The sequence below is a fragment of the Dasypus novemcinctus genome, chromosome 21, assembly GCF_030445035.2.
Source record: "Dasypus novemcinctus isolate mDasNov1 chromosome 21, mDasNov1.1.hap2, whole genome shotgun sequence".
Classification (NCBI taxonomy): Eukaryota; Metazoa; Chordata; class Mammalia; order Cingulata; family Dasypodidae; genus Dasypus; species Dasypus novemcinctus.
The window spans coordinates 67738325-67763969 of record NC_080693.1 but is presented as its reverse complement, the minus strand read 5'-3'; the positions used below and the strand labels follow the sequence as shown (position 1 = coordinate 67763969).

Sequence of the window (25645 nt, the reverse complement as noted above, 5' to 3'; positions counted from 1 at the left end):
TTGAAAGTAATAACACTGAATGTCGATGGATTAAACTCACCTGTCAAAAGATTCAGATTGGAAGACTGGATAAGGAAATATGACCCACCTATATGCTGTCTACAATAAAAACATCTTAGACCCCGGGATTCAAGGAGGTTGAAAGTGAATGGCTGGAAAACAATCTTATAAGCAAACAATAACCAAAAAAAAGGCAGGAGTAGCTATATTAATATCAGATAAAATAGACTTTAAATGTGAAACAATTGTGAGAGACAAAGATAGATACTACATATTAGTGAAAGGGATAATCTTTCAAGAAGAATGAACAATCATAAATATTTATGCTCCTAACAAGGGCACCTCCAAATACGTGAGGCAAACACTGGAAAAACTAAGTGAAAGAATAGATGCCTCTACAATTATAGTGGGAGACTTTACTACACCACTATCAACTTTGGACAGAGCATCTCAAAAGAGAACCAATAAAGAAACAAAAACTTTGAACAGTATATTAGAGGAGCTGGACCTAATAGTCATATACAGATCATTATACCCGAATACAGCAGGATATACATTTTTCTCAAGTGCACATGGATCATTCTCCAAGATAGACCATATCCTAGGCCACAAAGAAAGGCTCAATGAATTCGGAAAGATGGAAAACATACAAAATAATTTCTCTGACCACAGTGGAGTAAAACTAGAAATCTGCAAGGGCCAGTGGCCCAGATTTCACACCAAGATATGGAAATTAAACAGCACACTCTTAGGAAAACAGTAGGTCGAAAAGGAAATCTCAAAAGAAATTAATAACTACCTTGAAACTAATGAAAATTATAACACAACATACCAAAAATTATGGGACGCAGCAAAAGAAGTACTGAGAGGGAAATTTACAGCTATAAATTCATACATCAAAAAAAGAAGACCAAAAATTGAAGAACTAACTGCACATTTGGAGGAATTAGTAAAAAAAAAAAACAACAACAAAGTAACCCCACAGGAAGAAGAAAGAAAGAACAAAGAGCAGAACTAAATGAAATAGAAAATAAGAAAGCACTTGAAAAGATAAACAAAACCAAGAGCTGATTCTTTGAGAAGATCAATAAAATTGACAAACCCTTAGCTAGACTAACAGAGAAAAAAAGAGAGAAGATGCAAATACACAAAATAAGAAATGAGAAAGGAGATATCACCACTGACCCCACAGAAATAAAGACTATCATAAGAGGATACTTTAAAAAACTATATTCCAACAAAAATGACAATTCAGAGGAAATGGACAAATTCCTAGAAACACATAAGCAGCTTATATTGACGAAAGAAGAAATTGATGATCTCAATAAACCAATCACAAGTAAAGAGAGAGAATCAGTCATTAAAAAACTCCCAACTAAGAAGAGCCCAGGGCCAGACGGCTTCACAAGTGAATTCTACAAAACATTCCAGAAAGACTAATGCCAATCTTGCAGAAACTCTTTCAAAAAATCGAAACAGAAGGAATATTACCTAACTCATTCTATGATGCCAACATTACCCTAGTACCGAAGCCAAACAAAGACACCACAAGAAAGGAAAATTACAGACTAATTTCTCTAATGAACCTAGATGCAAAAATCCTGAACAAAATACTTGCTAACCGTATTCAACAACACATTAAATGAATTATACACCATGACCAAGTGGGATTCATTCCGGGTATGCAAGGATGGTTCAACAAAAGAAAATCAATCAATGTAATACACCATATAAACAGATTGAAGGGAAAAAAATCACATGATTATATCTATAGATGCAGAAAAGCATTTGACAAAATACAGCACCCTTTCTTGATAAAAACATTGTAAAAGATTGGAATACAAGGAAATTTTCTGAACATGTTAAAGAGTATATATGAAAAACCCACAGCCAACATTGTTTACAATGGTGAAATCCTAAAATCTTTCCCTCTAAGATCAGGAACAAGACAAGGATGCCCACTATCACCTCTTCTATTTAACATTGTCTTAGAAGTACTTGCTTGAGCACTGAGGCAAGAACAAGATATAAAAGGCATTCAAATCGGAAAGGAAGAAGTCAAAATTTTGTTATTTGCAGATGACATGATTCTATACATAGAAAACCCTGAGAGGTCTACAACAAAGCTTCTAGAACTCATAAATGAGTTTAGTAAAGTCGCAGGTTATAAGATCAATGCGCAAAAATCAGCAGCATTTCTGTACACCAATAATGAGCAAGCTCAGGAGAAAATCAAGAAACAAATACCATTTACAATAGTCAATAAAAAATCAAATATCTAGGAATAAATTTAACTAAAGATGTAAAAAACTTATACACAGAGAACTACACAACACTGTTCGAGGAAATCAAAGACGACCTAAATAAATGGAAGAATATTCCCTGTTCATGGATAGGAAGACTAAATATTAAGATGTCTATCCTACCAAAACTAATCTACACATTCAATGCAACCCCAATAAAAACCAACACAGCATTCTTTAAGGAACTAGAAAAACTAACTATGAAATTTATTTGGAAAGGAAAGAGGCCCCAAATAGCCAAAGACGTATTGAAAAAGAAAAACGAAATTGGAGGAATCACACTACTGGACTTCAAAACATACTACAAAGCTACAGTAGTGAAAACAGCATGGTATTGGCACAAGGAGAGACACACTGACCAATGGAACCAAATTGAGAGTTCTGATATACATCCTCATATATATAGTCATATAATATTCAATAAAGCCACCAAACCCTCTCAACTAGGAGAGAATGGCCTATTCAACAAATGGTGCCTGGAGAACTGGATATCCATATGTAAGAGAATGAAAGAGGATTACCAACTCACACCTTACACAAAAATCAACTCAAGATGGATCAAAGACCTAAATATAAGAGCCAAGACCATAAAGACTTTTGAAAGCCATGTAGGGAAGCATCTACAGGACCTTGTAATAGGAAATGGCTTCATGAACTTCACACCAAAAGCACGAGCAGCAAAAGAACAAATAGATAAATGGGACTTACTCAAAAGTAAAGCCTTCTGCACCTCAAAGGAGTTTGTCAAGAAAGTGAAAAGACAGCCTACACAATGGGAGAAAATATTTGGTAACCTTATATCTGATAGGAGACTTATAACCTACATATACAAAGAACTCCTATATCTCGAAAATAAAAAGACAAACAACCCATTTTAAAAATGGGAAAAAGATTTAAACAGACACTTCAAAGAAGAAATACAAATGGCTAAAAAGCACATGAAAAAATGCTCCAAATCTCTAGCTATTAGGGAAATGCAAATCAAAACTACAATGAGATACCATCTTACTCCCATAAGATTGGCAGCAATGAAAAAAACAGAAGACTACAAATGCTGGAGAGGATGTGGAGGAATGGGAACACTCATCCACTGCTGGTGGGAATGCAAAAGGATCCAGCCATTCTGGAGGACAGTTTGGTGGTTTCTCAGAAAGTTAGCTATAGATTTGCCATATGACCCAGCAATTCCACTGCTGGGTATATACCCAGTAGAACTGAAAACAAGGACACAAACCAATATATGCACACCAAAGTTCATACAGCATTGTTCACTATTGCCAAAAGTTAGAATCTACCCAAATGCCCATCAACAGATGAGTGGATAAATAAAATGTGGTATATACATACAATGGAATACTACTCAGCTTTAAGAATGAATACACTACAAACACATGTGGCAACATGGATGAATCTTGAGAACCTTATGTTGAGTGAAGCAACCCAGGCATCGAAGACAAATACTACATGACCTAATGATATGAAATAAGTAAACCAAGCTGCCTCAGAGAACTAGAGACTGGATGATAGGCTTAAAGGTAATTGGGGGATAGAGGAAGGATGCAAGCTGACACCTACATGGGTGAAATCTACGATAAGCTGGAGGTAAGTGTACAAGGAAGGGATAAAATGGGGGCATAGGGTTACCTTTGTGTGGGGCTTTGTGGGCTTGACGGGGGCTAGGGATGGGAGGATGGGTAATATTGCCCAAGAAATTGGGGGGAGGGAGAGGGAACATACGACCATAGGAGATTCTCAGGTATTTGGTTGAGAGTATAATGCTGAGAAAACTTTTTCAAAAATATAATAAAGAAGGTTACCTGTTTAAGATGCTTAAAGGGGATAATCTGATGCAGGACAGGCTTCTTGGTGCTCATTTTGCCATAGTGGATTATATCATTGGACAGAGACCCATATAATGAGAGTGAAGGTATACCCACATCCTGGGGAGGACTGATGTTCTCAAATAGAGGGAATTGTATCTCTCGAGAGAAATGGTGGCTCCCAATGCATTAGGGCAGTTGAGCATGTCAAGCCCTCAACACTGTTGCAAGTATCTCTGAACATGGCCCTTCAAGCAATGAAGATTGACTGTTACTGTGGGCCCTGAGGGGAGGGGGAAAGAGGTATTGAATAGATGGAATCAATGTAACTGTGTGGGCAACAGAAGTGTTCACAAGATTACACAAGGATGGATATAAGACATGTTAAATGACACCAAAAATGTATAGGGGCTGATAGGCTAAAATGTAAATCATAATGTAAAACATAAGATAACTAAAACTTTAGAAAATTGTATAGTCTAAAATACAAACCACAATGTAAACCCAAATGTTACCTTGTTTGAAAACTATTGTCTCAATATCTGTACATCAGTTTCAGTAAATATAGTATGAACATGTAAAAAGATTATTGCTGTGGAAGGGAAAAGGGTTTTATGTTGGATATGTGGGAGTACTGTATATTGTATATATAAATTACGGTGATCTAAAACTTTTGTGAAGATAAGCTTAATAATTAGGGGAAAAAAAGGAAAAGAAAGGACGCAGACACTGAGGAAAAGACGGAAGAAGTTGCCTTGCCAATTTGCATATAGGACAACAGTTGTTGCAGTGATGGTAGGCAAAACATGAAAAACAAAGCTTTTGCATGCTTTAATTTCTTGAAACTCCAATTTATTTTTAATTTAATTTTTCTAAATTAATATGTATTCTATATCTAACCTTTAAACTCATCACTATATTCCATTTTACTATTAATAGAACCTGGCAATATATTGGGCTTCATTTTTGAAGAGGTTTTCAATCAGAGAGAGGTTCAGCAATGGCGGGGGAGGAATGCTGGTGTGGGATGTTATTGACAGGGGACACATGGTTGGCAGGGAGTTCTCCAGGGCATGTATCCAGGGTACATGGAAGTGTTTGGATATTTTCGTAGTGGTTACAATTGGGAACAACGACTGCAGGAGTGCTGAGTTCCTAGCCAAGGGAGCTCTATCACAGTCCCTAAAGGAACAGCAACAATCCCCCAAGTGCAATGGTAAAGACCAAAATAGAAGGAAGGTCCAACAATAAGCCCTTGATTCTAATAACTATGCTTGTAAGACTGTGCACCTGAAATAAGAACAAGGCCTAGAGCTGCAGGGTGCCTAAGATTTACCTCCTGAGAGCCTCTGTGTTGCTCAAATGTAGCCAGTCTCGAAGCCAAACTCAGCATGTAAATGTGTTGCCTGCCCCCCAGTGTGGGACATGACTCCCAATGATGAGCCTCCCTGGCGCTGAGGGAATACTACCAAGTACCAGCTGATAATGTAACTAGAAAATGACCTTGAATAAAAGGGTCAACTCGGACCAGCAGAATATCTCAGTCTACATGTAACACCAGGAGTTAAAAATGCTTTTTGACCTGAATAAGAGGGGAAAATGGAAAAAACAAATGAGTTTATATGGCTATGAGTCTCCAAAAAGAGCCAGGAGGTTATCAGAGGGGTTGCCCTTATGCACACCTGAGCAGAGTCCCAGAGACAGATAAAAGTAGATGCAACCCCAGGTATTGGTTCTTCAGAGGGCTTCAGAGACCCACAGGTTCTATGGTCATGGCAGATGGAGTTCAGTGCCATGTCAGTTGGCCCTACTTTGGGGTTTGTGTCTCTGTGTGATGGAGCTGGACTCAGATGTGATCTTTGTCCACAAGCTTCTCCTGTTACTTTTACCGCAACTATAGTTGGTGCTCGGGTTTAATGTATACCCAGGGGACCTGCATCTCTGGACTGACCGTGCAATAGCCAGGCCCTGGGCCTCAACAGACTTGCAGCTCCTACATTCTGGTTTATTGGACTTACCTCACTCAGCTAACATGGAGGTGAAGAGGGTCAACCACCACACCAGGGAGCCAAGAGTGCCTACAACTGAAAGCGGGAGAATTGCATCCATCATCCATGTGGAATCTAAGCCCCCTCTTGATACAGATGTAGAGTGGACACGGCCATTCTAGGGTTCATAGGATGGAGGAAAAGAGAATGGATTAGAGTGGACTTATTGATAATCTATTCATGAACTATTGTGATTAGTAATCTAAGAAAATGCGGCATTGGTGTGAAGAAAATGGCCATGGTGGCTTCTGGGGGTAGGGAGTGGAAGGAAGAGATGTAATATGGGGGCATTTTCGGGGGTTGGAGTTGTCCTGGGTTGTGCTGCAGGGACAGTTAACGGACACTGTATGTCCTCCCGTGGCCCACTGGGTGGAATGTGGGAGAGTGTGGGTTATGGTGTGGACCATTGACCATGAGGTACAGTGGTGCTCAGAGATGTATTCACCAAATGCAATGAATGTCTCATGAGGATGGAGGTTGTTGTTATGGGTGGAGGAGTGGGGTGAGGGGGGTGGGGGGCATATGGGGACCTCATATTTTTTTAATGTAACATTTAAAAAATTAAGACAAAAAAAAGCTGGGGAAAAAAAAGAGAGAAAGTGGATAAGGTGGACATAGGTAATTGTTTTTGAGGTATCTGATATAAATAAAAAAATTAATGGAGTGGTAGCTAAAGGGAGAAATAAGGTCAACAGAGTTTCTTTTAGGCAAAACAAATTATAATACTGTTTTTATGTGATCGATAGTGACCCAGAAAAAGATTTGGGAAAAAAGGGAAGAATTGCTGAAGCAATGTCCTTGAGAAGGTGAGAAAGGGTGGGCTCTAATGCATAATTGAAGAAATGGCCCTAGATAGAGGAAAGACAGTTAACACATAACATTGGTAAAATGCAAATGGTGGGAAGATGGGTTTCTATTACTTTAGTGAAACAGAAAGCAAGGTCACTAGCTGAGAGAGGATAGGAAAACTGATGAAGATTTGAGATGCAAGAGGAAAATATAATCATCTAGGCAAATGGAAGGAGGAAAGAACTAGAGTGATATAGTAGGATAGCTTGGCAGACTAGGCAATGAATTTAAAGTTATTAAGTATTAGCAGTGAATTTAAAAGTCAACATAACTGTTTTGCTCCTGTCATATTCACTAAGTGTACAGGTGCAGAATAGGTAGAGTTAGTTTTAAAAGGGGATGGGTTTTGCCAGACAAGAACAACCAAGGAGTGAGGTCAAGGGGACTGAGGGTATATGCAGAAGAGCAATTGGAATGATTGACTATGGAAAATCAGTTAGTTAGTAAAGGATGTGAGGACACAAGGGTGAAAAGGTGGTAAAGTGAAAAGGTTCCAGTGATGTAAAATACTAAGGTTGTTGGGTACTAAAAGTAGTGGGCCAGAAAAAGAGGAGGTAGAAATTGGAGAGTAAAATGCCAGAAGTTTATATTATAGAAAGTTGTGGTTATTAGCAATAATACATTCTAAGGCAGTGACTCTCAATTCTGGCTGCATATTAAAAGTCACCTTGGAAAACTGTAAATAAAAAAATAAAGTAACATGCCTGGAAAAACTGCTGAAGCAATGTCCGTGAGAAGGTGAGCAGGGGTGGGTCAAATTAGACTAACCAAAATCAGAATCTCTGGAGGTAAGCCCTAGGTATCTGAAGTTTTTCATAGCTCCCTACTTAATGCAGATGCAGTGATGGTTTAAAAATATCTGCATAGGATGTGTCATGGAAAAGAATGGTTGAAGTAGAAGATAAGATAATTAGAGAAAAGGAAGTCAAAAAACCAGGATATGAGAAGTATGGGTATTGAAATCACCAAGAATTAGAACTGGAGTACTAATAGTGTGACAAAGAACATGGAAGAAGAGTCTAGAAGGAGTGATGAGAAGCAAAGAGGGTAACACATTACCTCAATAGGAGTTAAAACTTAAGAATTCTTCAGGGGAAGCAGTGCCATCAAGGGAGACTTTAAGTTTCAATAAGAGTAAGAAAATGAGGATAATGTTTAAAAAAAAAAGGGAATTTTGCAGATGACTATCAGTTCTAGAAGGCACAGGGAAAGAGTTTCATGACTACAGAGTGAAAATGGGTAAGAGATGAAAGAAGTAGAAGATCCAAACCCATTTACTGTGGGAGAAAAAGGTCAGGAAACCTCAAAAAAAGCAAGCCGCCATATTTTTTTTAACACTACACAAAAATCAAAGGAAGAGGGAGTTATGTGAAGTTAAAAGGTCAAGAAAATTAATTTCAAAGAAAAATTAGTCACAGAAAAGTATCAAGGTCAAATTCCAAAATCATCATAAGAAAAGAGAGAATAAAGAGCTGACAATGAAATTATGACAGAAAGACATGTCCACATAACAGATAAAAACTGTAACATGCTCCTAATAAATAAATAAGTAAATAAAAGGGGAGTAGGTATAGCTAAATGGTTGAGCACTTGCTTCACATGTAAAAGGTCCTGGATTCAATCCCCTATACATCCTTAAAAAAATAATAAAAAATAAAAAATAAATTTAAAAAATATATAGCATGATATTTCTGAACTAAAGACCTTAAAAAAATGACGCAGACATGAAAGAACAACAGAACAAAAGAACTATAAAACCCAAAATGAGATGGCTAAACTTAAGACAAATTAAAATAAAAAAATCATTTCAGAAGTGAGGACAAAAATGAATAAAAACAGATAATGCCTTAAGAAAAACAGAAGATAAAAATTTTAAACTGAAAAAGAAAAAAAGAAAAAAAGATTTGAGAGAAGTGACAAGTACTGAAGATAAAGATTTAAAATTACATTCTGAAAGAGCAATATATGTACCTGAGAATATCAACTCAAAATGACCAACATCCTAGTAAAATTACTAAACATTAAAGAATAAGGGGGTATGGAGCAGGTGTACCTCAGTGGTTGAGTATCTGCTTCTCACGTACAAGGTCTTGGGGTTTAATCTCCAGTATCTCCTTAAAAAAATAATAAATTTTTAAAATAAAGAATAAGGTGTTAAGAAAAACTGGATCAGAACGTGAAAAATATAAAACTATATAGATAGGAGCCCAGGAAATGACTCCTCACATGATATAAAAGGGATTAAGTACATAATGAGATTAGATTTGATAATCTCAGGGCACATAAGGATGATAAGATGTTGACAAGAAAGAACCAGTTATCTATAAAGAAAAGAGAGTCAGGCTGACATCAGTCTTCTCATCCATTACACAAGAAGTGTGAACACAACAGAGGTATAAGTTATAAGAAAAGGAATTTTGATCCAGGAACTCTACATCCAGCCAAAATAACATTCACTGATCAAGATAAAAGGCATCTCCATGGGACTGTATAACACAGGAAATCCTGTGGTGGAAGATGGACTGTGGTTACAGAATATGAGAACGTTATTTCATGAACTATAGCAAATACACTAATGGAGGGTATTAAAAATCAAGTGGGTTGGAGGGAAAATATACCAAATGTAAGACATGGGCTATAGTTAGTAGCAATATTTTGACAATGCTCTTTCATAGTTTGTAACAAATGTTTCATAATAAGCAAGGTATAGGTGGTGGGGTGAAGTATGGGAGCCCTGTATGATGACATGCATGTTTGTTTTGTAAGCTCACAACTTTTACTATGCACTTATTATTTACGTATATTCATATATGAATGATATACTTCAATAAAATTTTACTTTTAAAAAAGTCACTTGTCCATTATTGTGCAGGGATATTTCTAGACTATTTTGTTTCACTGATGAATTTTAAATATTTATCTTTGTACAAATAACACATTCTCTTCATTAATACAGAATCATAATATGTCTTGAAATGAGGTAATGCTAGCCCTCCCATTTTATTCCTCTTATACAAAGTTGTTTTGGTTTCTCTAGGTCCTCCTCAGATCCATGGAACTTTAGAATCAGTTTTTCAATTTCTAACAAAAAATGAAAAAGAAAAACCCTGCTGAGATTGAAGACTCATGGATGTAATACAGCTCTCAATTTATTTAGGTAATTTCACTCAGCAAGGTTCTGTAGTTCTCAGTGCACACGTTTTTAAAAATTAGTTTAATCAGATTTATCCCTAATAATTTCCTAATGTTGAGACTACTATATATGGAATAATTTACAATTGTTTGTACTATTACAAATTTGTGATTATACACAAATACAAATCATTTATTTTTATTTTGTATCCTTCAAGTTTGTTAAATTCATAACTTTTAGCAGCATTTTTGCAAATTCCATTGGATTTTTTATAAGAATTATAAATACAGAGTTTTACTTCTTCCATTCTAAAAAAGGAAAAAAAGGCATCTTCATTCAAGCAAGAATGCAAAAATTATGCCACATATTCTCTAAGAAAATTATTTCAAGATGTTATCAAATGCTTTCTGGCATCTACTATACTAAGACAGTTATGGAATTCTCTAGTCCAGTCTCTTTCCACTACCAGAGTTGAAGCTGGCAGAAATGGCCAAATCCAGGAACAGCATCAATATACAACTAGTCCTGAATATGTCACAAAACGATTCAAGAAACTTAGATTCTGAGAAACACATATTTTGCACAACAAAAAAAGGCCAACATTTTCTAGTCCAGGAGAACTCAGAGGCCAACAAGGTGCTCATTAAGGTCAAAGCAATCCAGTACAAGATCTTAAAAGGTGCCAGCCATCAGCTGGACAGACACAACCTATCATCCATCCCAACCACTAGAAGTGTGCATATGCCCATATGTTAAAGGTGCCAGACTTTGGCAACCAAAGGGTAGTAGTAAGACAAAAATCAAAACCAAGGCCCAGATCCCACACAGTCACTGCAAAGACTCCAAAAGAATGGTTTTTATCTGTCACCCTGAGGACCAAAAAGCTTACAGAAAACTTGAACTGTTGTCCTCATGGACAGGCATCTTCCTATGCCATTTTACATAAATAGTTACGATACAAAGGCCCCCAACTCCCTACCCAAAGAGAGAGAGAGAGAGTTATATAGTTTTTATTTTGTAACTTGTTTTTTTTGTTTTGTTTTGTTTTAAGATTTTTTATTTCTCTGATGGTACAATGAACTAAGGATTAATTACTCAGCTTTTTAAAAATTGATTTGCATTCCACTTACTGACCTGAAGAGATAAGCATGATATATATATTTAAATGAATAAATCAAGTTACTAAGGAATGTAAATAATGTGATCCCCATTTAATTTTTTAATAGCTTACATATGTGTATTTATGCTTATGTTTTTGAGCAAAAATAATGTTGAAAAATATTCATCAAAAACTGAAGTGTTTTTTTTCACATTCAGCTCTTTCCTGGCTCTGTGATCAAAATTAATTCCATAGCTTCAAAACATTATATAAAAAATAAAAAATTTTTTTTAAAAACCTGAAGTGTTAACAACCAGCAAGATGGTGGTGGAATAAGGAGCTCCTAGAGTAAGCTCCTTCTACAGGAGTTAGTAAACACTCAGAGCTATCTGAAGCTAGCTGAAGGACCTATTTTGGAGCTCCAGGAGACCAGAAGAGCATCCTGCCACATCTTTGAAGGAATGGAAAGAGGAGACTGCCCACCTGTAAAGAAGATTCATTAAGTAAAGTGCTCCACACCACAGAGGCCGGTGCACATCCTCCAGTGGAGGCACAAGCCATCCTGGGAGCTGTTCCGTGGCTGGAATTGAAAGTTCCACTTCCCAAAAACGGGGGAGGAAGTAGTCAGCTACTAATGAATAAATTCAGCGGGCTAAAGTATAATCCTGAGAACAGCTAAAGTTTGAGCCTAAGTCAGAAAGAGTCTGGCAGCCACCATCTTAACAACACTCCTGGCACGAGGGGAAGCATGGTAGACTGAAAATCACAGTGCTGGTGGGGACTGGCTTCTTTCAATGCAGATGAGATTGCAGTTCTAGCAAGAACCAGCCCCACCTCTGGGAAGGAGGAGACTGGGGGGACCTGCACCAGCCTCTCCAGAAAATTACCAGACAAGCCACAGGAGTCTGGTGATTGTCCTACTTTGGCAGTGCAAGCTGCCCCAGAAGCTATTCTATGGCTGGAATGGGAAGCTCCATTTCCCAAAAACAGGAGAGGAGAAGACGTTTGGTCACAGATTTTGGCTACTAATTAGTAGACTTGGCTGCCTAAGGTATAACCCTAGGAACAGCTAGGGTGTGAACCTGTCCAAGTCGGAAAGAGGCTGGTAGTCGCCATTTTTACTCCACCCCCAGCCTAAGGGGAAGCCAAGAAAATCACAGTGACAGTAGCAACTGGTTTCTTTCACCCAGATCAGCCTTCAGCCCTAGCTAGGCTTCAGCTCCATCTCTGGCAGGCAGGAGTCTGGCAGGACTTTCACCAGCCTATCCAGGTAACTGCAGATACATTTGGCTGGCACAGACTAAATAATCATAAGTCTACCAGGGCAACTGCAGTCATCTTGGACTCACACTGCATAGATTGCAGCCCATACCTATACTCCATCCACCCTCCCACCCCAGGCAGGGGAGAAAGGGGCATGAGCTTCATCAGCCTCTGTGGACAACTACAGTCTAGGCCTGCACAACCCAGATTATTCCGCACAGCTGTGACTCTGTCCTACCCCTGGCAAAGGAGAAAGTTGGGAGAAGCTTCATTGGTCCCTGGGGCAATGAGGTCAGCTTGAGTCTCCAAAGCTTACAGCACCAACTACATCCTTAACACCTACTGCCTACTGCACAACAAGCAAGGAAGAAAGGGCAGGAAGCCCTAAACTGAAGAGAAAAACTGTACCCAGAATAAATACTCTAGTTAGCCAGATGACAAGACACCAACAAAAAAGACAATCCACACCAAGAAACAGTAAGATATGGTCCAGTTAAAGAAACAGGGTAAGCCTCCAGATGACATAAAGGAGTTGAGACAACTAATCACAGATGTTTGAACAAATCTCCTTCAGAAATTCAATGAGATGGCTAAAGAGATTAAGAATATTAAGACGACATTGGATGAGCACAAAGAAGAATTTGAAAGCATATATAGAAAAACAGCAGATCTTATGGGAATGAAAGCTGCAATAAATGCAATTTTAAAAACATTGGAATCATGTAATGGCAAATCTGAGGAGGCAGAAAAAAGAATTGGTAAGCTTGAAAAAATGGCCTCTGAAAGTGAACATACAAAAGAACAGATGAATAAAAGAATGGAAAAAATTGAACAAGGTCTCAGGGAACTTAAAGACAGCAAAAGACGTGCAAACATACATTTCATGGGTGTCCCAGAAAGAGAAGAGAAAAGGAAAAGGATAGAAGGAATGTTTAAAGAAATAATGGTACAAATTTTCCCAACCCTACTGAATGACATAGATATCCATGCCCAAGAAGCACAACGTACTTCCATCCAAAAAAATCCGAATAGACCAACTCCAAGACACATACTAATCAGAATGTCAAATGCCAAAGACAAAGAATTCTGAGAGCAGCAAGAGAAAAGCAGTGCATCACATAGAAGGGATACCCAATAAGATTAAATGCTGATTTCTCACCAGAAATCATGGAGGCAAGAAGACAATGATATGATGTATGTGGAAGTTTTAATTAGCTTTAATGTAAAAGTGTGGACATGTATAGAGTGAATGGTAACAAATAGTGAGTAACAGCTAATTTATAAATGGAGATGTGGCTGAAAATGGTAGTATAGGGATGTAAATTCCAACTGAGAAAATGCTAGAGAATAATCTAGGAACTGAATAGCACAATAAACCAAGAGGTGAATGAGAATTGTGGTTGATGGTAGAGATGCAAAAGTGTCATTTGTGAGCTAGAGCAAATGTATATCACTACTGTAGGGTGGTGGAAACATGGAGAAGCACGGGAAAAATACAACTGGAGTGACCTATAGACTGTGGTTAGAAGTAATAATGTAATATGCTTGTATCTATGCCAAAGATGTAATGTGTTGATAATGGGGTAGTAGGGAGAATGTGTGCCAAATGTATACTTTGGATGTGGTAACAATCAGATGATATTATTTTATCTGAAACAAATGTCCCACCACAGTATGGTACAATGATAGATGGATGTTGTTTAGGAATTGTGCACATGTGCATGACTGTTCTGTAAGTTTACAGCTTCTGTCATAAAAAATATATTTAAAAAATAATAATAGGGTGGGTTGGGGGGAAAATACACTAAATGTAAGATAAGGACTATAATTAGTAGTAAGATTTTGACAATATTCTTTCATAATCTCTAACAAATGTCTCACAACAATGCAAGGTGTTGGTGGAGGACTGATGTATGGGACCCCTTGGACCTCGTATGTGAGAGGTGGGAGGCTGGTGCTCAACTACTGAGTCTCAAAAACTGAGCCACATCAGTTTCTTTGAGTTGGTTTTTTTGTTTGTTTGTTTTTTGTTGTTTTTTTGTTTGTTTTTAAGGAGAACCAGAAACCAACCTCCCATGTGGGAAGCAGGCACTCAAGGGCTTGAGCTACATCTGTTCCCCAGAAATGCCTACTTTTAACATATCCCAAGACAAGAAAAGAATTCAATTATCCAAAGCAAGGAGAAAAATAGTTACGAAGTTCATTTATTTTAAAATACAAAACAGGGAAACGGACTTTGGCCCAGTGGTTAGGGCGTCCGTCTACCACATGGGAGGCCCGTGGTTCAAGCCCCGTGTGGAGCTGGCCCATGCGCAGTGCTGATGCGCGCAAGGAGTGCCGCGCCACGCAGGGTGTCCCCCATGTAGGGGAGCCCCACGCGCAAGGAGTGCACCCCGTAAGGAGAGCCGCCCAGCACGAAGGAGGAAGCAGCTTGCTGAGGAATGGCGCCGCCCACACTTCCAGTGCCTCTGACGACAACAGAAGCGGACAAAGAAACAAGAAACAAGACGCAGCAAAAAGACACAGAAAACAGACAACCGGGGGAGGGGAGGGGAATTAAATAAATAAAATAAATAAATCTTTAAAAAAAATAAAAAATAAAAAATAAAAAAATACAAAACAATCCAATCTGGAACCAAAAGTTGCATATAAAAGGGCTTTCTCTAAGTGCTTAAGCAAAATGACTTCAGGATGGACTACTTTTTATTTACAACTACCACTACCTCATCAGTTCATGAATTTTTTTTTTTTAAAGATTTATTTATTTATTTAATTTCCCCCCCTCCCCTGGTTGTCTGTTCTTGGTGTCTATTTGCTGCGTCTTGTTTCTTTGTCCGCTTCTGTTGTCGTCAGCGGCACGGGAAGTGTGGGCGGCGCCATTCCTGGGCAGGCTGCTCTTTCTTTTCACGCTGGGCGGCTTTCCTCATGGGCGCACTCCTTGCGCGTGGGGCTCCCCCACGCGGGGGACACCCTTGCATGGCGCGGCACTCCTTGCGCGCATCAGCACTGCGCATGGCCAGTTCCACACGGGTCAAGGAGGCCCGGGGTTTGAACCGCGGACCTCCTATATGGTAGACGGACGCCCTAACCACTGGGCCAAAGTCCGTTTCCCAGTTCATGAATATTATGACAATAGTAAATGAAACTAAGAGAAAGTGGGTCAAATACATTTAAAGAAATGTATTTAATAAATAATTGTAGGGATGACATATAGACTAGCAGAAATAGGCAAAGTGTTACAGAAATAACTGAAATATGGGGAAAATATTAAATTCGCAATAGTTAGCTTACTATCTATACTGCAGAAAGAAGGAATTTTTTTACAGTGTACTACTTTACACAGTAAATATATGGTTTTTTTTTTCAAGGAGGTAGAGATCAAAAACAAATGAACAATAAAATCCGCTGAGCATTCTACCTTGATTAAATCTCACATACAAATTTTTTAAAAAGAAAAATTATAAGAAGCAGTCAACCTGGAGCATTGGTGGGACAAATTTTCATATACAGATTTCCAATTATTATTTATGAAATGAGAGCTGTCCATAAAAGTTGAAAACATTTATATGACCATATAAAAAAAATTTGTCCAAGGATTCATTGTTTCAAGAAATGCTAAGGTTTGTTGTTTTATAGGAGAGACTTAAAATTAATTTTTTGTCAAGTTTGTGGTATATAAAGGGACATATTCCAAGAAGAAATGCATAATAGGAGTCTGCCAGCAGTTTTTCCTTAGGAGGTTTTATTTTTAAGTTTGCAGCTATTTAAGAACTCTTTCAGTTCTCATCAAATTCTTCAAAAAAGAAAATTCCAGGGCCCAAATAAAATAAATTAGTAGCTGAAATACCACAGGTTTTTTAAATGTCATGCAAGGCTGACAAGGAGAGTAGGACAAGATAAAGAAAAGCTGGACTGACAATGCCAGTAAAAAACATGCAGAATAGAATAGGCACACATCACGAAAGAGAAAGAACACTTCCCAAAGCCTAATAAAAATTACCATTTATTAAGTACCAGACATTGTCCTAGGGTTTGCACTGAGATTATTTCATCATCATAAAAACCCTGAAAGATAAGTTTTAGCCCCTCATATAGCTAGAAAGTGACAGCACAGTAATTCAAACTCATTTTCATGATTCAAAAACTCATAAATTCATGTTATTTCTACAATACAATAGGTTCTGTCACTGTAGAATTTCAAAAGCTTCTTATACCCAAACAACAATATTGTCATCCTATAATATAGGAATGACTAAACAACTTCCAAAAGCAATCTCTCTTTTTCTTTAAAGCCCTAACAAGGAAAAGCCAAGATTCTCTAATGATGAAGCAGGATTTGGGTGTGTGGTTGGTTGGTTGGTTACTTGCTTGTTTTAATAAGACTTCATCCCACATATGTCTACTCAAGCTAATTATCTTAGTTCACCCAAATCTACTTTCCCAGAAAGCCCTACAGGATTCCATGGCATTTGAACAGAAATAGAATTCCAGAGTACAACAAATATCCATCAAGTTTCAATCTGTCTTATCAAATTTTAGCAACTAGAACTAGATATTGTTGGACCCTAATGTAAGATTAGGAACAAAGGGCTAAAAGAGACTTTCTTCATTTTAGAAGAGAGAACTTACTGAGATCTGAAAGAGATTCCCCATGCCTAATGGGAATAAATCACAGTATCTACATACCCATTCCCATTTCCAAGTTTAATTAGGCCAGATCCACTGGTGAGGAAAGGAGTTTCCATGGCAATAAAAAACTGGTGCCATATAATCAGATTCATCATCACTATAATAATGGTAGCATGCTATGATAGAACAAGGAAAGCAACAATGGCTACCTGGTTCAAAGTTATCTTTTTGGAGTAACAAAAGTTTTCTAAGTTAATGCTTACATATTTTTCTTCGTGAATCTTGTGTCTGCAATACTTGCTGATACTTATGAAAAGGAATATATACATGAATGCTTTCCTTTTCATAATACTTTAGCCGCATAAAGAAAACAGCAAAGCTTGTCAACACTGAGTGAAAATCTAGGAAACTGACAAATATTAATACATGCTACATATTTTTTAAGGTACATTTTTCCCAGAGGGAGATGGACTCTAAGTCACAGAATTTTGAATTACAACTTTACCTCTAATTAATGAAGAATATGAAATTTCTACCCTCAATTGAAAAACTACAGTATTAAAAGTTACTAATTACACATAGTAGTCAATAAACATTTAAGTAAATGAGCAAGTGAATATGTTAATACACTGCATAAACATGCCCAAGTTTTTCCAATAACTAATTCAACTAAACTCTTACACTGTCTTCCACACAAGGTGGTCTGCATAACAAACTAACCGACAAAATCAAGGATTTTCTTTTAAAGTAACTTCATATAACCATGATCTTTTCAATATGCAAAAGTATGTGAGAGACTGGGACCTGTGAAAACAAAGAAAAAATGTTCTCTTATGTTATGTACTCCAAACCTCTCCACTTGGGATACCTTTCCAAAAAACAAAAAGGAAAGGAAACAACTCTAATAACACATTTTGTCAGAAACTTCTCCAGAATTAGATATAATAAGGGTGTCATAAGGAGGTACAGTAGGAGCCTGTCAGATAAGTCAGTACTAGGGCAAAATGACCAATCTTTCTCAATTAATGGACAGAAACAGTTCTCCCCCACAAAGACCATCAACAGACATATTGGTGTACCATTATGCTCAACAAACACTTTAGACTATAAAGCAGTCACAGACTATATAATACACCAAGGGCTAGAAAACCTTTTTTGTAAAAGGTCTAAGTATTCATTATATAAATATTTCCATTGTAGGCATACAGTGTATGTCAACTACTGTTGTAACTACTAAACTCTGCCGCTGTACCCCAAAACGGCCATAGCCAACATGTAAATGGCTGAACATGGCTATGTTTCAATAAAATTCTCTTTATTGATAATGAATTTGAATATCATAAAATTTTCACACATCACAAAGCATTATTCCTCTTTTGATTTTAACCATTTAAAACTGTAAAAGCCATTCTTAGTTTGCAGGGCGTACAAAAACAGATGGTAGGCTGGAGGATATGGCCCATGGGCTGTAGTTTGGACAATTGGGAGTCTCGAAAAACACACAAGATCTTTCACACTAACACAACTACTCAGTTTCAAAGACTGATATCAGAATCTCAAATTTTATAAAAAGAAAGGAGTTTGAAAAGTGGTATAACAAAGTCTAATCTATTTATTTATATAGATTTATACAGAGCCTTCTCTCCAAATAATCTTAGCATTTGATGATCACAGGCATATTAAGCTGATATGACAATTGAGTGTCAATTTATTCATGAGGAAAAAAGTAATGTCCAAATAATTCAACTATTTTCCAAATTATTTTACAGTATATTTTACCTTGATCAGACCAGTGCTAGAAAACTAAACAGCCATCTCCAACAGCTTGTTGTAGATTCTTGAAATAAAATCTGGATACATTAATAAAAACACTGCAGCTAACACTAGTGATTCTATGTACTGCATCCAACATAATTCAACTAGTGTGCCCAATCGGTGTGAGTCTAGCGATTCAATTTTAATTCTATTGTAAGAGAAAGAAATAGGACAAGGAGAGAATTCTGATGTATTTCTTTTATGCACACTTGTTCTACCATATATCTAATCATTATCAACTTTCCCAATATCCCCCTTTTGGAATTATTCAGACAGGGTCTACTTCCTTCTCCATTCAAAATAATGCACATTCTTGTATTCAGAAACTACTCTAAGAGCAAAGACATTTATAGGGATGAGAGAAAAAGGAGACCTGGTACAAACAGTCAAGAATCAATGATGGAAGAGGGAAATAATCTACTTATGTCTAACAATGATAGTAAATCTTTATTTTAATAAAGATGCAGATGCGAATCAAATAGGTTTCAAAAGCAAAGTATGCTAAAATGAACTACCAACCAATACAAATAAAGAGTATGGTCTAAGTTTATGACAATTTATTAAATATACTAAATTATATAAACATATATCCTAAATAAGTTTTATCAGATTACACTGAATTCCCATATCAACAAATGTATATAAAAATTAAGAGAAGGAAGTAGATGTGGCTCAAGCAATTGGCCTTCTGCCTACCACACAGGAGGTCCCAGGTTCAGTTCTTGGTGACTCTGGAGAAGGTGAGCTGGCATGGTGGGCAGGCACAGTGAGCTGATGCAACAAAATGATGCAACAAAAGAGACATAAAGAGGAAAGACAATGAGAGACACACAAACCAGGGAGCTAAGGTGGCTCAGGTGATTGAGCACCTCTCTTCCACATGGGAGGTCCCAGGTTTCGTTCCTGGTGCCTCCTAAAGAGAAGACGAGCAAACACGGACAGCACACATCAAAACAGACACAGAGAGCAGACAGGAAACGCAAAAACAACATGGCAAAAGGGATAAATAAATAAAATAATCTTTAAAAAAAATGGAGTGTTCAGTTACAAGAGATGTGTGATTCACAATCTAACTGGAAAAGTTTTTGATGAAAAGAATGGCAGAAACAGTTTGACTAAGAGAAGAAAATAAATGCTAAAAGTGTAGGATGTAATGTTCCATTTATTAAACTGGGTGGAATATATATGAGTGCTGTATTGTCATTCTTCATACACCATACGTTTTTATAAATATTTCATATGTAGGCACTATCTATAAAACAACGCTTAAATGCGAGAAAAAATCTCAGCAAATATTTGTTACTGGAAGAGGAAAAATGTGCATATGCATCCAATACAGTTTTGTTAATTACTTTTTAAAATAAATAAAACAGAGGTCATTGAGCAGATAGGAAAAACATCATATAGCTTCTCCCTAATTTTCCTACAAAAAAAATTACCAGTAAAGGTTTACTCATGCTTTTAAAGAAATGGTTTAATTAAATACATATATATTTATTATACATACAAACATCAAACCTGAAAGTAACTTTTTACCTCTAAAGTCCCCTCATAAACCAAACTCCATCACAAATATTTCTTTGACCATACAAAACATACTGATACTCCTCTAATCATAATGCCAAAAAGGGATTACAAAAATTAATTCCTAAATAGAAATGTTCATTCTATAAATAACTGTATTTTTTTGTATCTGTAGGTTTACCACTTATGTGTTACAAGGTTTATCCACAGCTACTGTATTTGCTTTATGATGAACACATGCATTCTAATTATGCATTGTCACCACTAATTTGAGTGAGAGGGTTAAGAGCAGAGTCTGGAGCCAGAGTTCCTGAACTGAAATTTAGCTCAATCATGTCCTAGCTATATAATTTGAGATAAGTTATTTAACCTCTCTGTGCTTCAGTTTCTCATCTGTAAAATGGAAATAGTAGTACATACCTACTAGTGTGTTGGAAGTGATTAAATGAGTTAATTATATCTAAAACATGTGAAACAGGACTAGCACAGAATAGGCTATGTAAGTATGAGTTATTACTAGTGGTAGTACTGCACTACCTTCCAGAACATATTGAAAACATTCTTTACAATTTGACTTACTGACTCAAATTAGATACCATTAAAAATGGACATCAAATTAGAAAGCTCTACAACTCTAAAAAGAACAGGCAATTAATAAATCTATATAGCCACTCTATCAAGAAAAACCTGAGGACAGTGGTTCTCAGAAGTGCAAATATCCATTTCTTCCCTTACACAAGGGGGCAGTGATAACAGGAAAAGAATGGGGCTCTGTGACACCTCTTCCTACAGACAGTAGGGGGTGGCAGTACATATGGCTTAACAGTCAGAACAAAACAGGAAGACCCAACAGAACTGCTCTTTATTCTCCTCTGGCCCTTTCCTCTCTTCTTTAGTCCAAATAGAGCCTCAAGGTGAGGGACATATCTACAGAAAACACTAAAACCAAAAATCAATTATCAAGGCAAACCTAGTTTTGCCTTTGAAGCAAAAGATCCCTCCATGGCTGATTTTGGATCCAAAAGGAAGCCAATCAGTACGAATTTTCAAATTATCCGACAAATTACTATAATACAGAAAAACATGCAGGCAAGTAATTTGGTTTCTCTATAAGAATTCTAACATAAAACACTAAAATCTCATCAATAACTAAATATATCCTAATGAACACATCCACATATTTTTGCTTTTGTTTCATATTATACATTCATTGTATGCATATATAAGGTACAGTAAATAGCTCACTAAGCTGTCTTTTGTTACTTCTGAAATTCCAGTATGCTCTGCCAATCCTCTCAAAACACAGATGTCCTTCGTAAATGGAAGTCACAATGTTTTTGCACAATGTGGGTAATTGGGGGGGGGGAGTGACTATTTAATATTTTATTCTTCCACTCACATTCCGAGACGATCCGCTCTACCTGGGAAATGCTGCAAGAAGAGCTCTACTGACAGTATCCATGTTGTTTTTACGTTGTTTTACTGTATTCAATTTTTTTATTTTGCCATCCCAAAACCAAGAGCATGCAAGAATATTTCACTACTGCCATTCTCTGTAATTAACCACTGCCACAGCTTTTGGCTCCAACCCTTGAAAAGGCCTGAAAACGTATCCCTTTTGTTCACCATATTGTTTTGTTTTCCTCATTTCAGATATTTTCACCTGTGTAAAATGGAGAAAGGGGCACATATGGAAAATATTTCCCCATTTGCTTAATTGAATTGAACTCACAATCATGCTTAAGAGTAGCCCCCTCCCTTTCCCTGGAGAGGAGCTGAGAGTGAAAGACACCCAAAACACCAAATCTTTCTAATACTAATTACTATTGTTTATGTTTCGGGAAAACCATTTTAAACATTCCACACCTAGAAAAGAGAACAAGATACAATTGTATCAGGGCTCTATACGCTGATGGTGAAACCTGAAATTATGTTAGCTCTATTTCTTTTATTCGAATCTCACCACCAGAAACAATTTGCTTTCTTTCACGTGGGGACTTTATCTCAAACATAGCTTATCCTGTCTCCTCTCGATTTCCTGCGGTAAAATATCTAGCAATGAGCCCTATTAATCTTTTCTTATACTATACCTCCTTTCCCAGAGGAATTATTAATATCGCCAATAAAACTTCTACCATGAATTTCAGCACCACACAAGCCACCCTGCCCTGTGCCTTACCTGGCACATTTCACTACTTTGATGCTGCATCTGGGCGCACATTTTGCGACTCGTTCTGCATCACATTCCCTGCCACGTTTAGCAACCTGCCTAGCATCGCATCCTGGGTCCCCGTCATCCGGAGGCGCTCTTGGTACCAAATTCCATGACACCTGGGATGACACCAAAGTGACCGCCGCCAGACCCTCCGGAAGCCACCCTTAAAGCCAGCATTCGGAGGCAACCTTCCCCAAGCCTCGGGCGTCCGAGGCACTCGGCTGCCCATTTCGCTGGCGGCCCGCTCGCCCCCGCCCCTCTCCCTGGCTCCGAGGCGTCGGAGGCGAATGTCCCCGTCCCTGAGGGATCCTTCCTTTCCCTGCTCCCTCGGGTCTCTTACCTGCCGCTCTGAGGGGCTCGCCGCACCTCGGGCTCAAGCTCCAGTCCCCGGGGTCTCCCGTGAGGACCGCGGCCGCCTGCCGGCGCCGCCCGCGATTCCCAGGGTACCTCGCAGCCCCCGGACGCCCCGCGGTGGGTCGGCGTCCCGGAAAGACCGCGGGGGCCTCCCGGCCGACGAGCGCAACCCGCGGCGATCCTCCTGTCAGCGGCGGCGCGGGCGAGGCTCTCGCCCCTCAGCTCGGCGGCGGCCGCGGGCTCCTCGCTCCGCCTCGCGCGCGGCGCAGCCGGGAGGTGAGCGCGAGGGGGATGGGAACGGGGGCGGAGACGCCGGCGGAGGCGCGGAGCGCAGCGGCGGGAGGGCAACGCCGGAGGCCGCGGGGCCGGCGCTCGGCGCGCCCGCAGCTCTGCCCGGAGAGCGGGCGGCTTGGCGAGGAGAACGTGCCAGCCGGCCCTGCCGCAGCAGCGCGCCCAGCTCCCCGCGCTCAACCCGCCGCTCGCTAGCGCCGCCGCCGCGCCGGGGGCGTCGCACCCTCGCAGGCCGCCCGCCGCCCCGCCCCCTCCGGGCCGGGGTGGGGAGGAGCGCGAACGCGGAGGGAGAGCGCGTGCGTGGGGGCGCGTGCGTGGTGGAGCACGCGCGCCCCGGCCCCTCCTCAGTTTGGGGGTGGGGAGCGGCTAGAGGAGAGAGCGGAGAGGAAAATTTCTGCGCGGAGAGACTGGGCCTTGCCTGGGTTGCTCTGGCTGTCTGGGCATTTCCTCAAGGAGCTTTGACTGGTGGGATCGACGGTATTGGTGGGAGGGGGAAAGAGAGGAGGAAGCTCCGTAGGAGACAGGGCCCTGGGTAGCGAAGGCTCAGCCCCAGGGGTGATGTCACTCTCGAGGTGACTGCGACCATCACGTGCTTGTCAGAGCCAGCCCTCTTGCTTTGATGGCCGCTTCAATCCCTTAGGCACATATCACCCCTAAAGTCATTGAGTCCGAACAAGTGTCAGTCATTCTCTCCCTGATCCTCAATTATAACCTGTAGACCGGTTCAAATTGTCATAGTTGACTGGGGTGGGAATCAGAATGAAGTGCAAAATCAACAAGGTGGGCATGAGGGGGATACTGTTTTCTGGAGTAATTGCAAAGTCATCAACCACAGCTGGAGAACCTGAGGTAAAGTTGCGACCACTGCTTCTGTCACTCCCAGGTTGGATAACAAGTATTCTATACATAAGCTATTGTGATTAGTAAAAGAAGAAAATGTGGCATTGGTGTGGAGAAAGCGGCCATGGTGGCTGCTGGGGGTAGGGAGTGGGAGGAAGAGATGTGATGTGGGGGCATTTTCAGGGGTTGGAGTTGTCCTGGGTGGTGCTGCAGGGACAGTTACCTGGTACTGTATGTCCTCCCATGGCCCATTGGGTGGACTGTGGGAGAGTGTGGGCTACGGTGTGGACCATTGACCATGAGGTGCAGCGGTGCTCAGAGATGTATTCACCAAGTGCAATGAATGTCTTATGATGATGGAGGAGGATGTTGTTATGGGGGAAGGAGTGGGGTGAGGGGGATGGGGGGTATATGGGGACCTCATATTTTTTTAATGTAACATTAAAAAAATAACTAAAGACAAAAAAAAAAAGCTAATCTACAAGGCACGAAAAATCACCACATTAAGGCCTCATTGAAAGGATATTAGGTCATATCACCTCTGCCCACCCACTCTCCTCCGTCTCCTTACCGTTTACCATTCCTTTCCTTTATCGAAAAACAGCAAATCAACTGTGGAAGATATTCAGGACATAAATTTTTTTCACGTGCTGTAAGATGATGCAAAGCAATCGCTATGACATACTCTGCCTGGCTAGTCTTCCCTTCCATAAACTGAAATGACCTTTCATGGCCATCCAGTTCCTGATGAGACTCCATGAATGGAAATAGATGCACCAAATCACTAAGAAAATTCTGTGGAGCTTCTAAGGTAGGAAGGTTGGTTGGTTCGTTTGTTACAGCCCTTTTAATCTACCCCATTCAGGAACACTTCATCTAACGAGTTTAAGTTTTTAAAATTAGTATTAATTTCAGAACAATACAAGAAATTGAGTATGAAGCTACATCCTAATACTATTCTCTACAGTGAGTGCTTCAAAATTTAGAGCTAGAGCAGCTTTGAATAATTACAAAAGCTAAAATGGTAAGGTCAGAACTGGTATATGAAATCTTTTGGTAGTAACTCTGAAAAATTAGATTATGACAAAAACTGTATTAATAGAAACAGAATTGTGATTACTTATGACTGAGAGGGGTCAAGGGAGGAATCTTCTGGGTTGCTGGAAACGCTCAATATCTAGATCTGGTTACTGATTACAAAAGTGCATACTTATGCAAAAATTACACTTGGGAAGCGGACTTGGCCCAGTGGTTAGGGCGTCCGTCTACCACATGGGAGGTCCGCGGTTCAAACCCCGGGCCTCATTGACCCATGTGACGCTGGCCCATGCACAGTGCTGATGCACTGCAAGGAGTGCTGTGCCACGCAGGGGTGTCCCCCGCGTAGGGGAGCTCCACGCACAAGGAGTGCGTCCCATAAGGAGAGCCACCCAGCACAAAAAAAAGTTCAGCCTGCCCAGGA

At 39.3% G+C, this 25645-nt stretch overlaps 1 protein-coding gene across 12 annotated transcripts in view; it reads right to left on the bottom strand.

Annotated features, from left to right (window-relative positions):
- The window catches only part of TANC2 (tetratricopeptide repeat, ankyrin repeat and coiled-coil containing 2), a 593508-nt gene extending 569914 nt beyond the window's left edge, over nucleotides 1-23594 (bottom strand). For 7 of the 12 annotated variants that reach the window (XM_058284490.1, XM_058284492.1, XM_058284494.2 and 4 more), the window contains exon 1: nucleotides 23039-23539. The gene's annotated coding sequence lies outside the window, so the exon portion shown is untranslated. Of the gene's footprint in view, nucleotides 1-23038 lie in introns of all 12 variants that reach the window. The other 5 variants (XM_071210733.1, XM_071210734.1, XM_071210737.1 and 2 more) reach the window with 3 other exon arrangements.
- Nucleotides 23595-25645: the final 2051 nt, after the last annotated feature.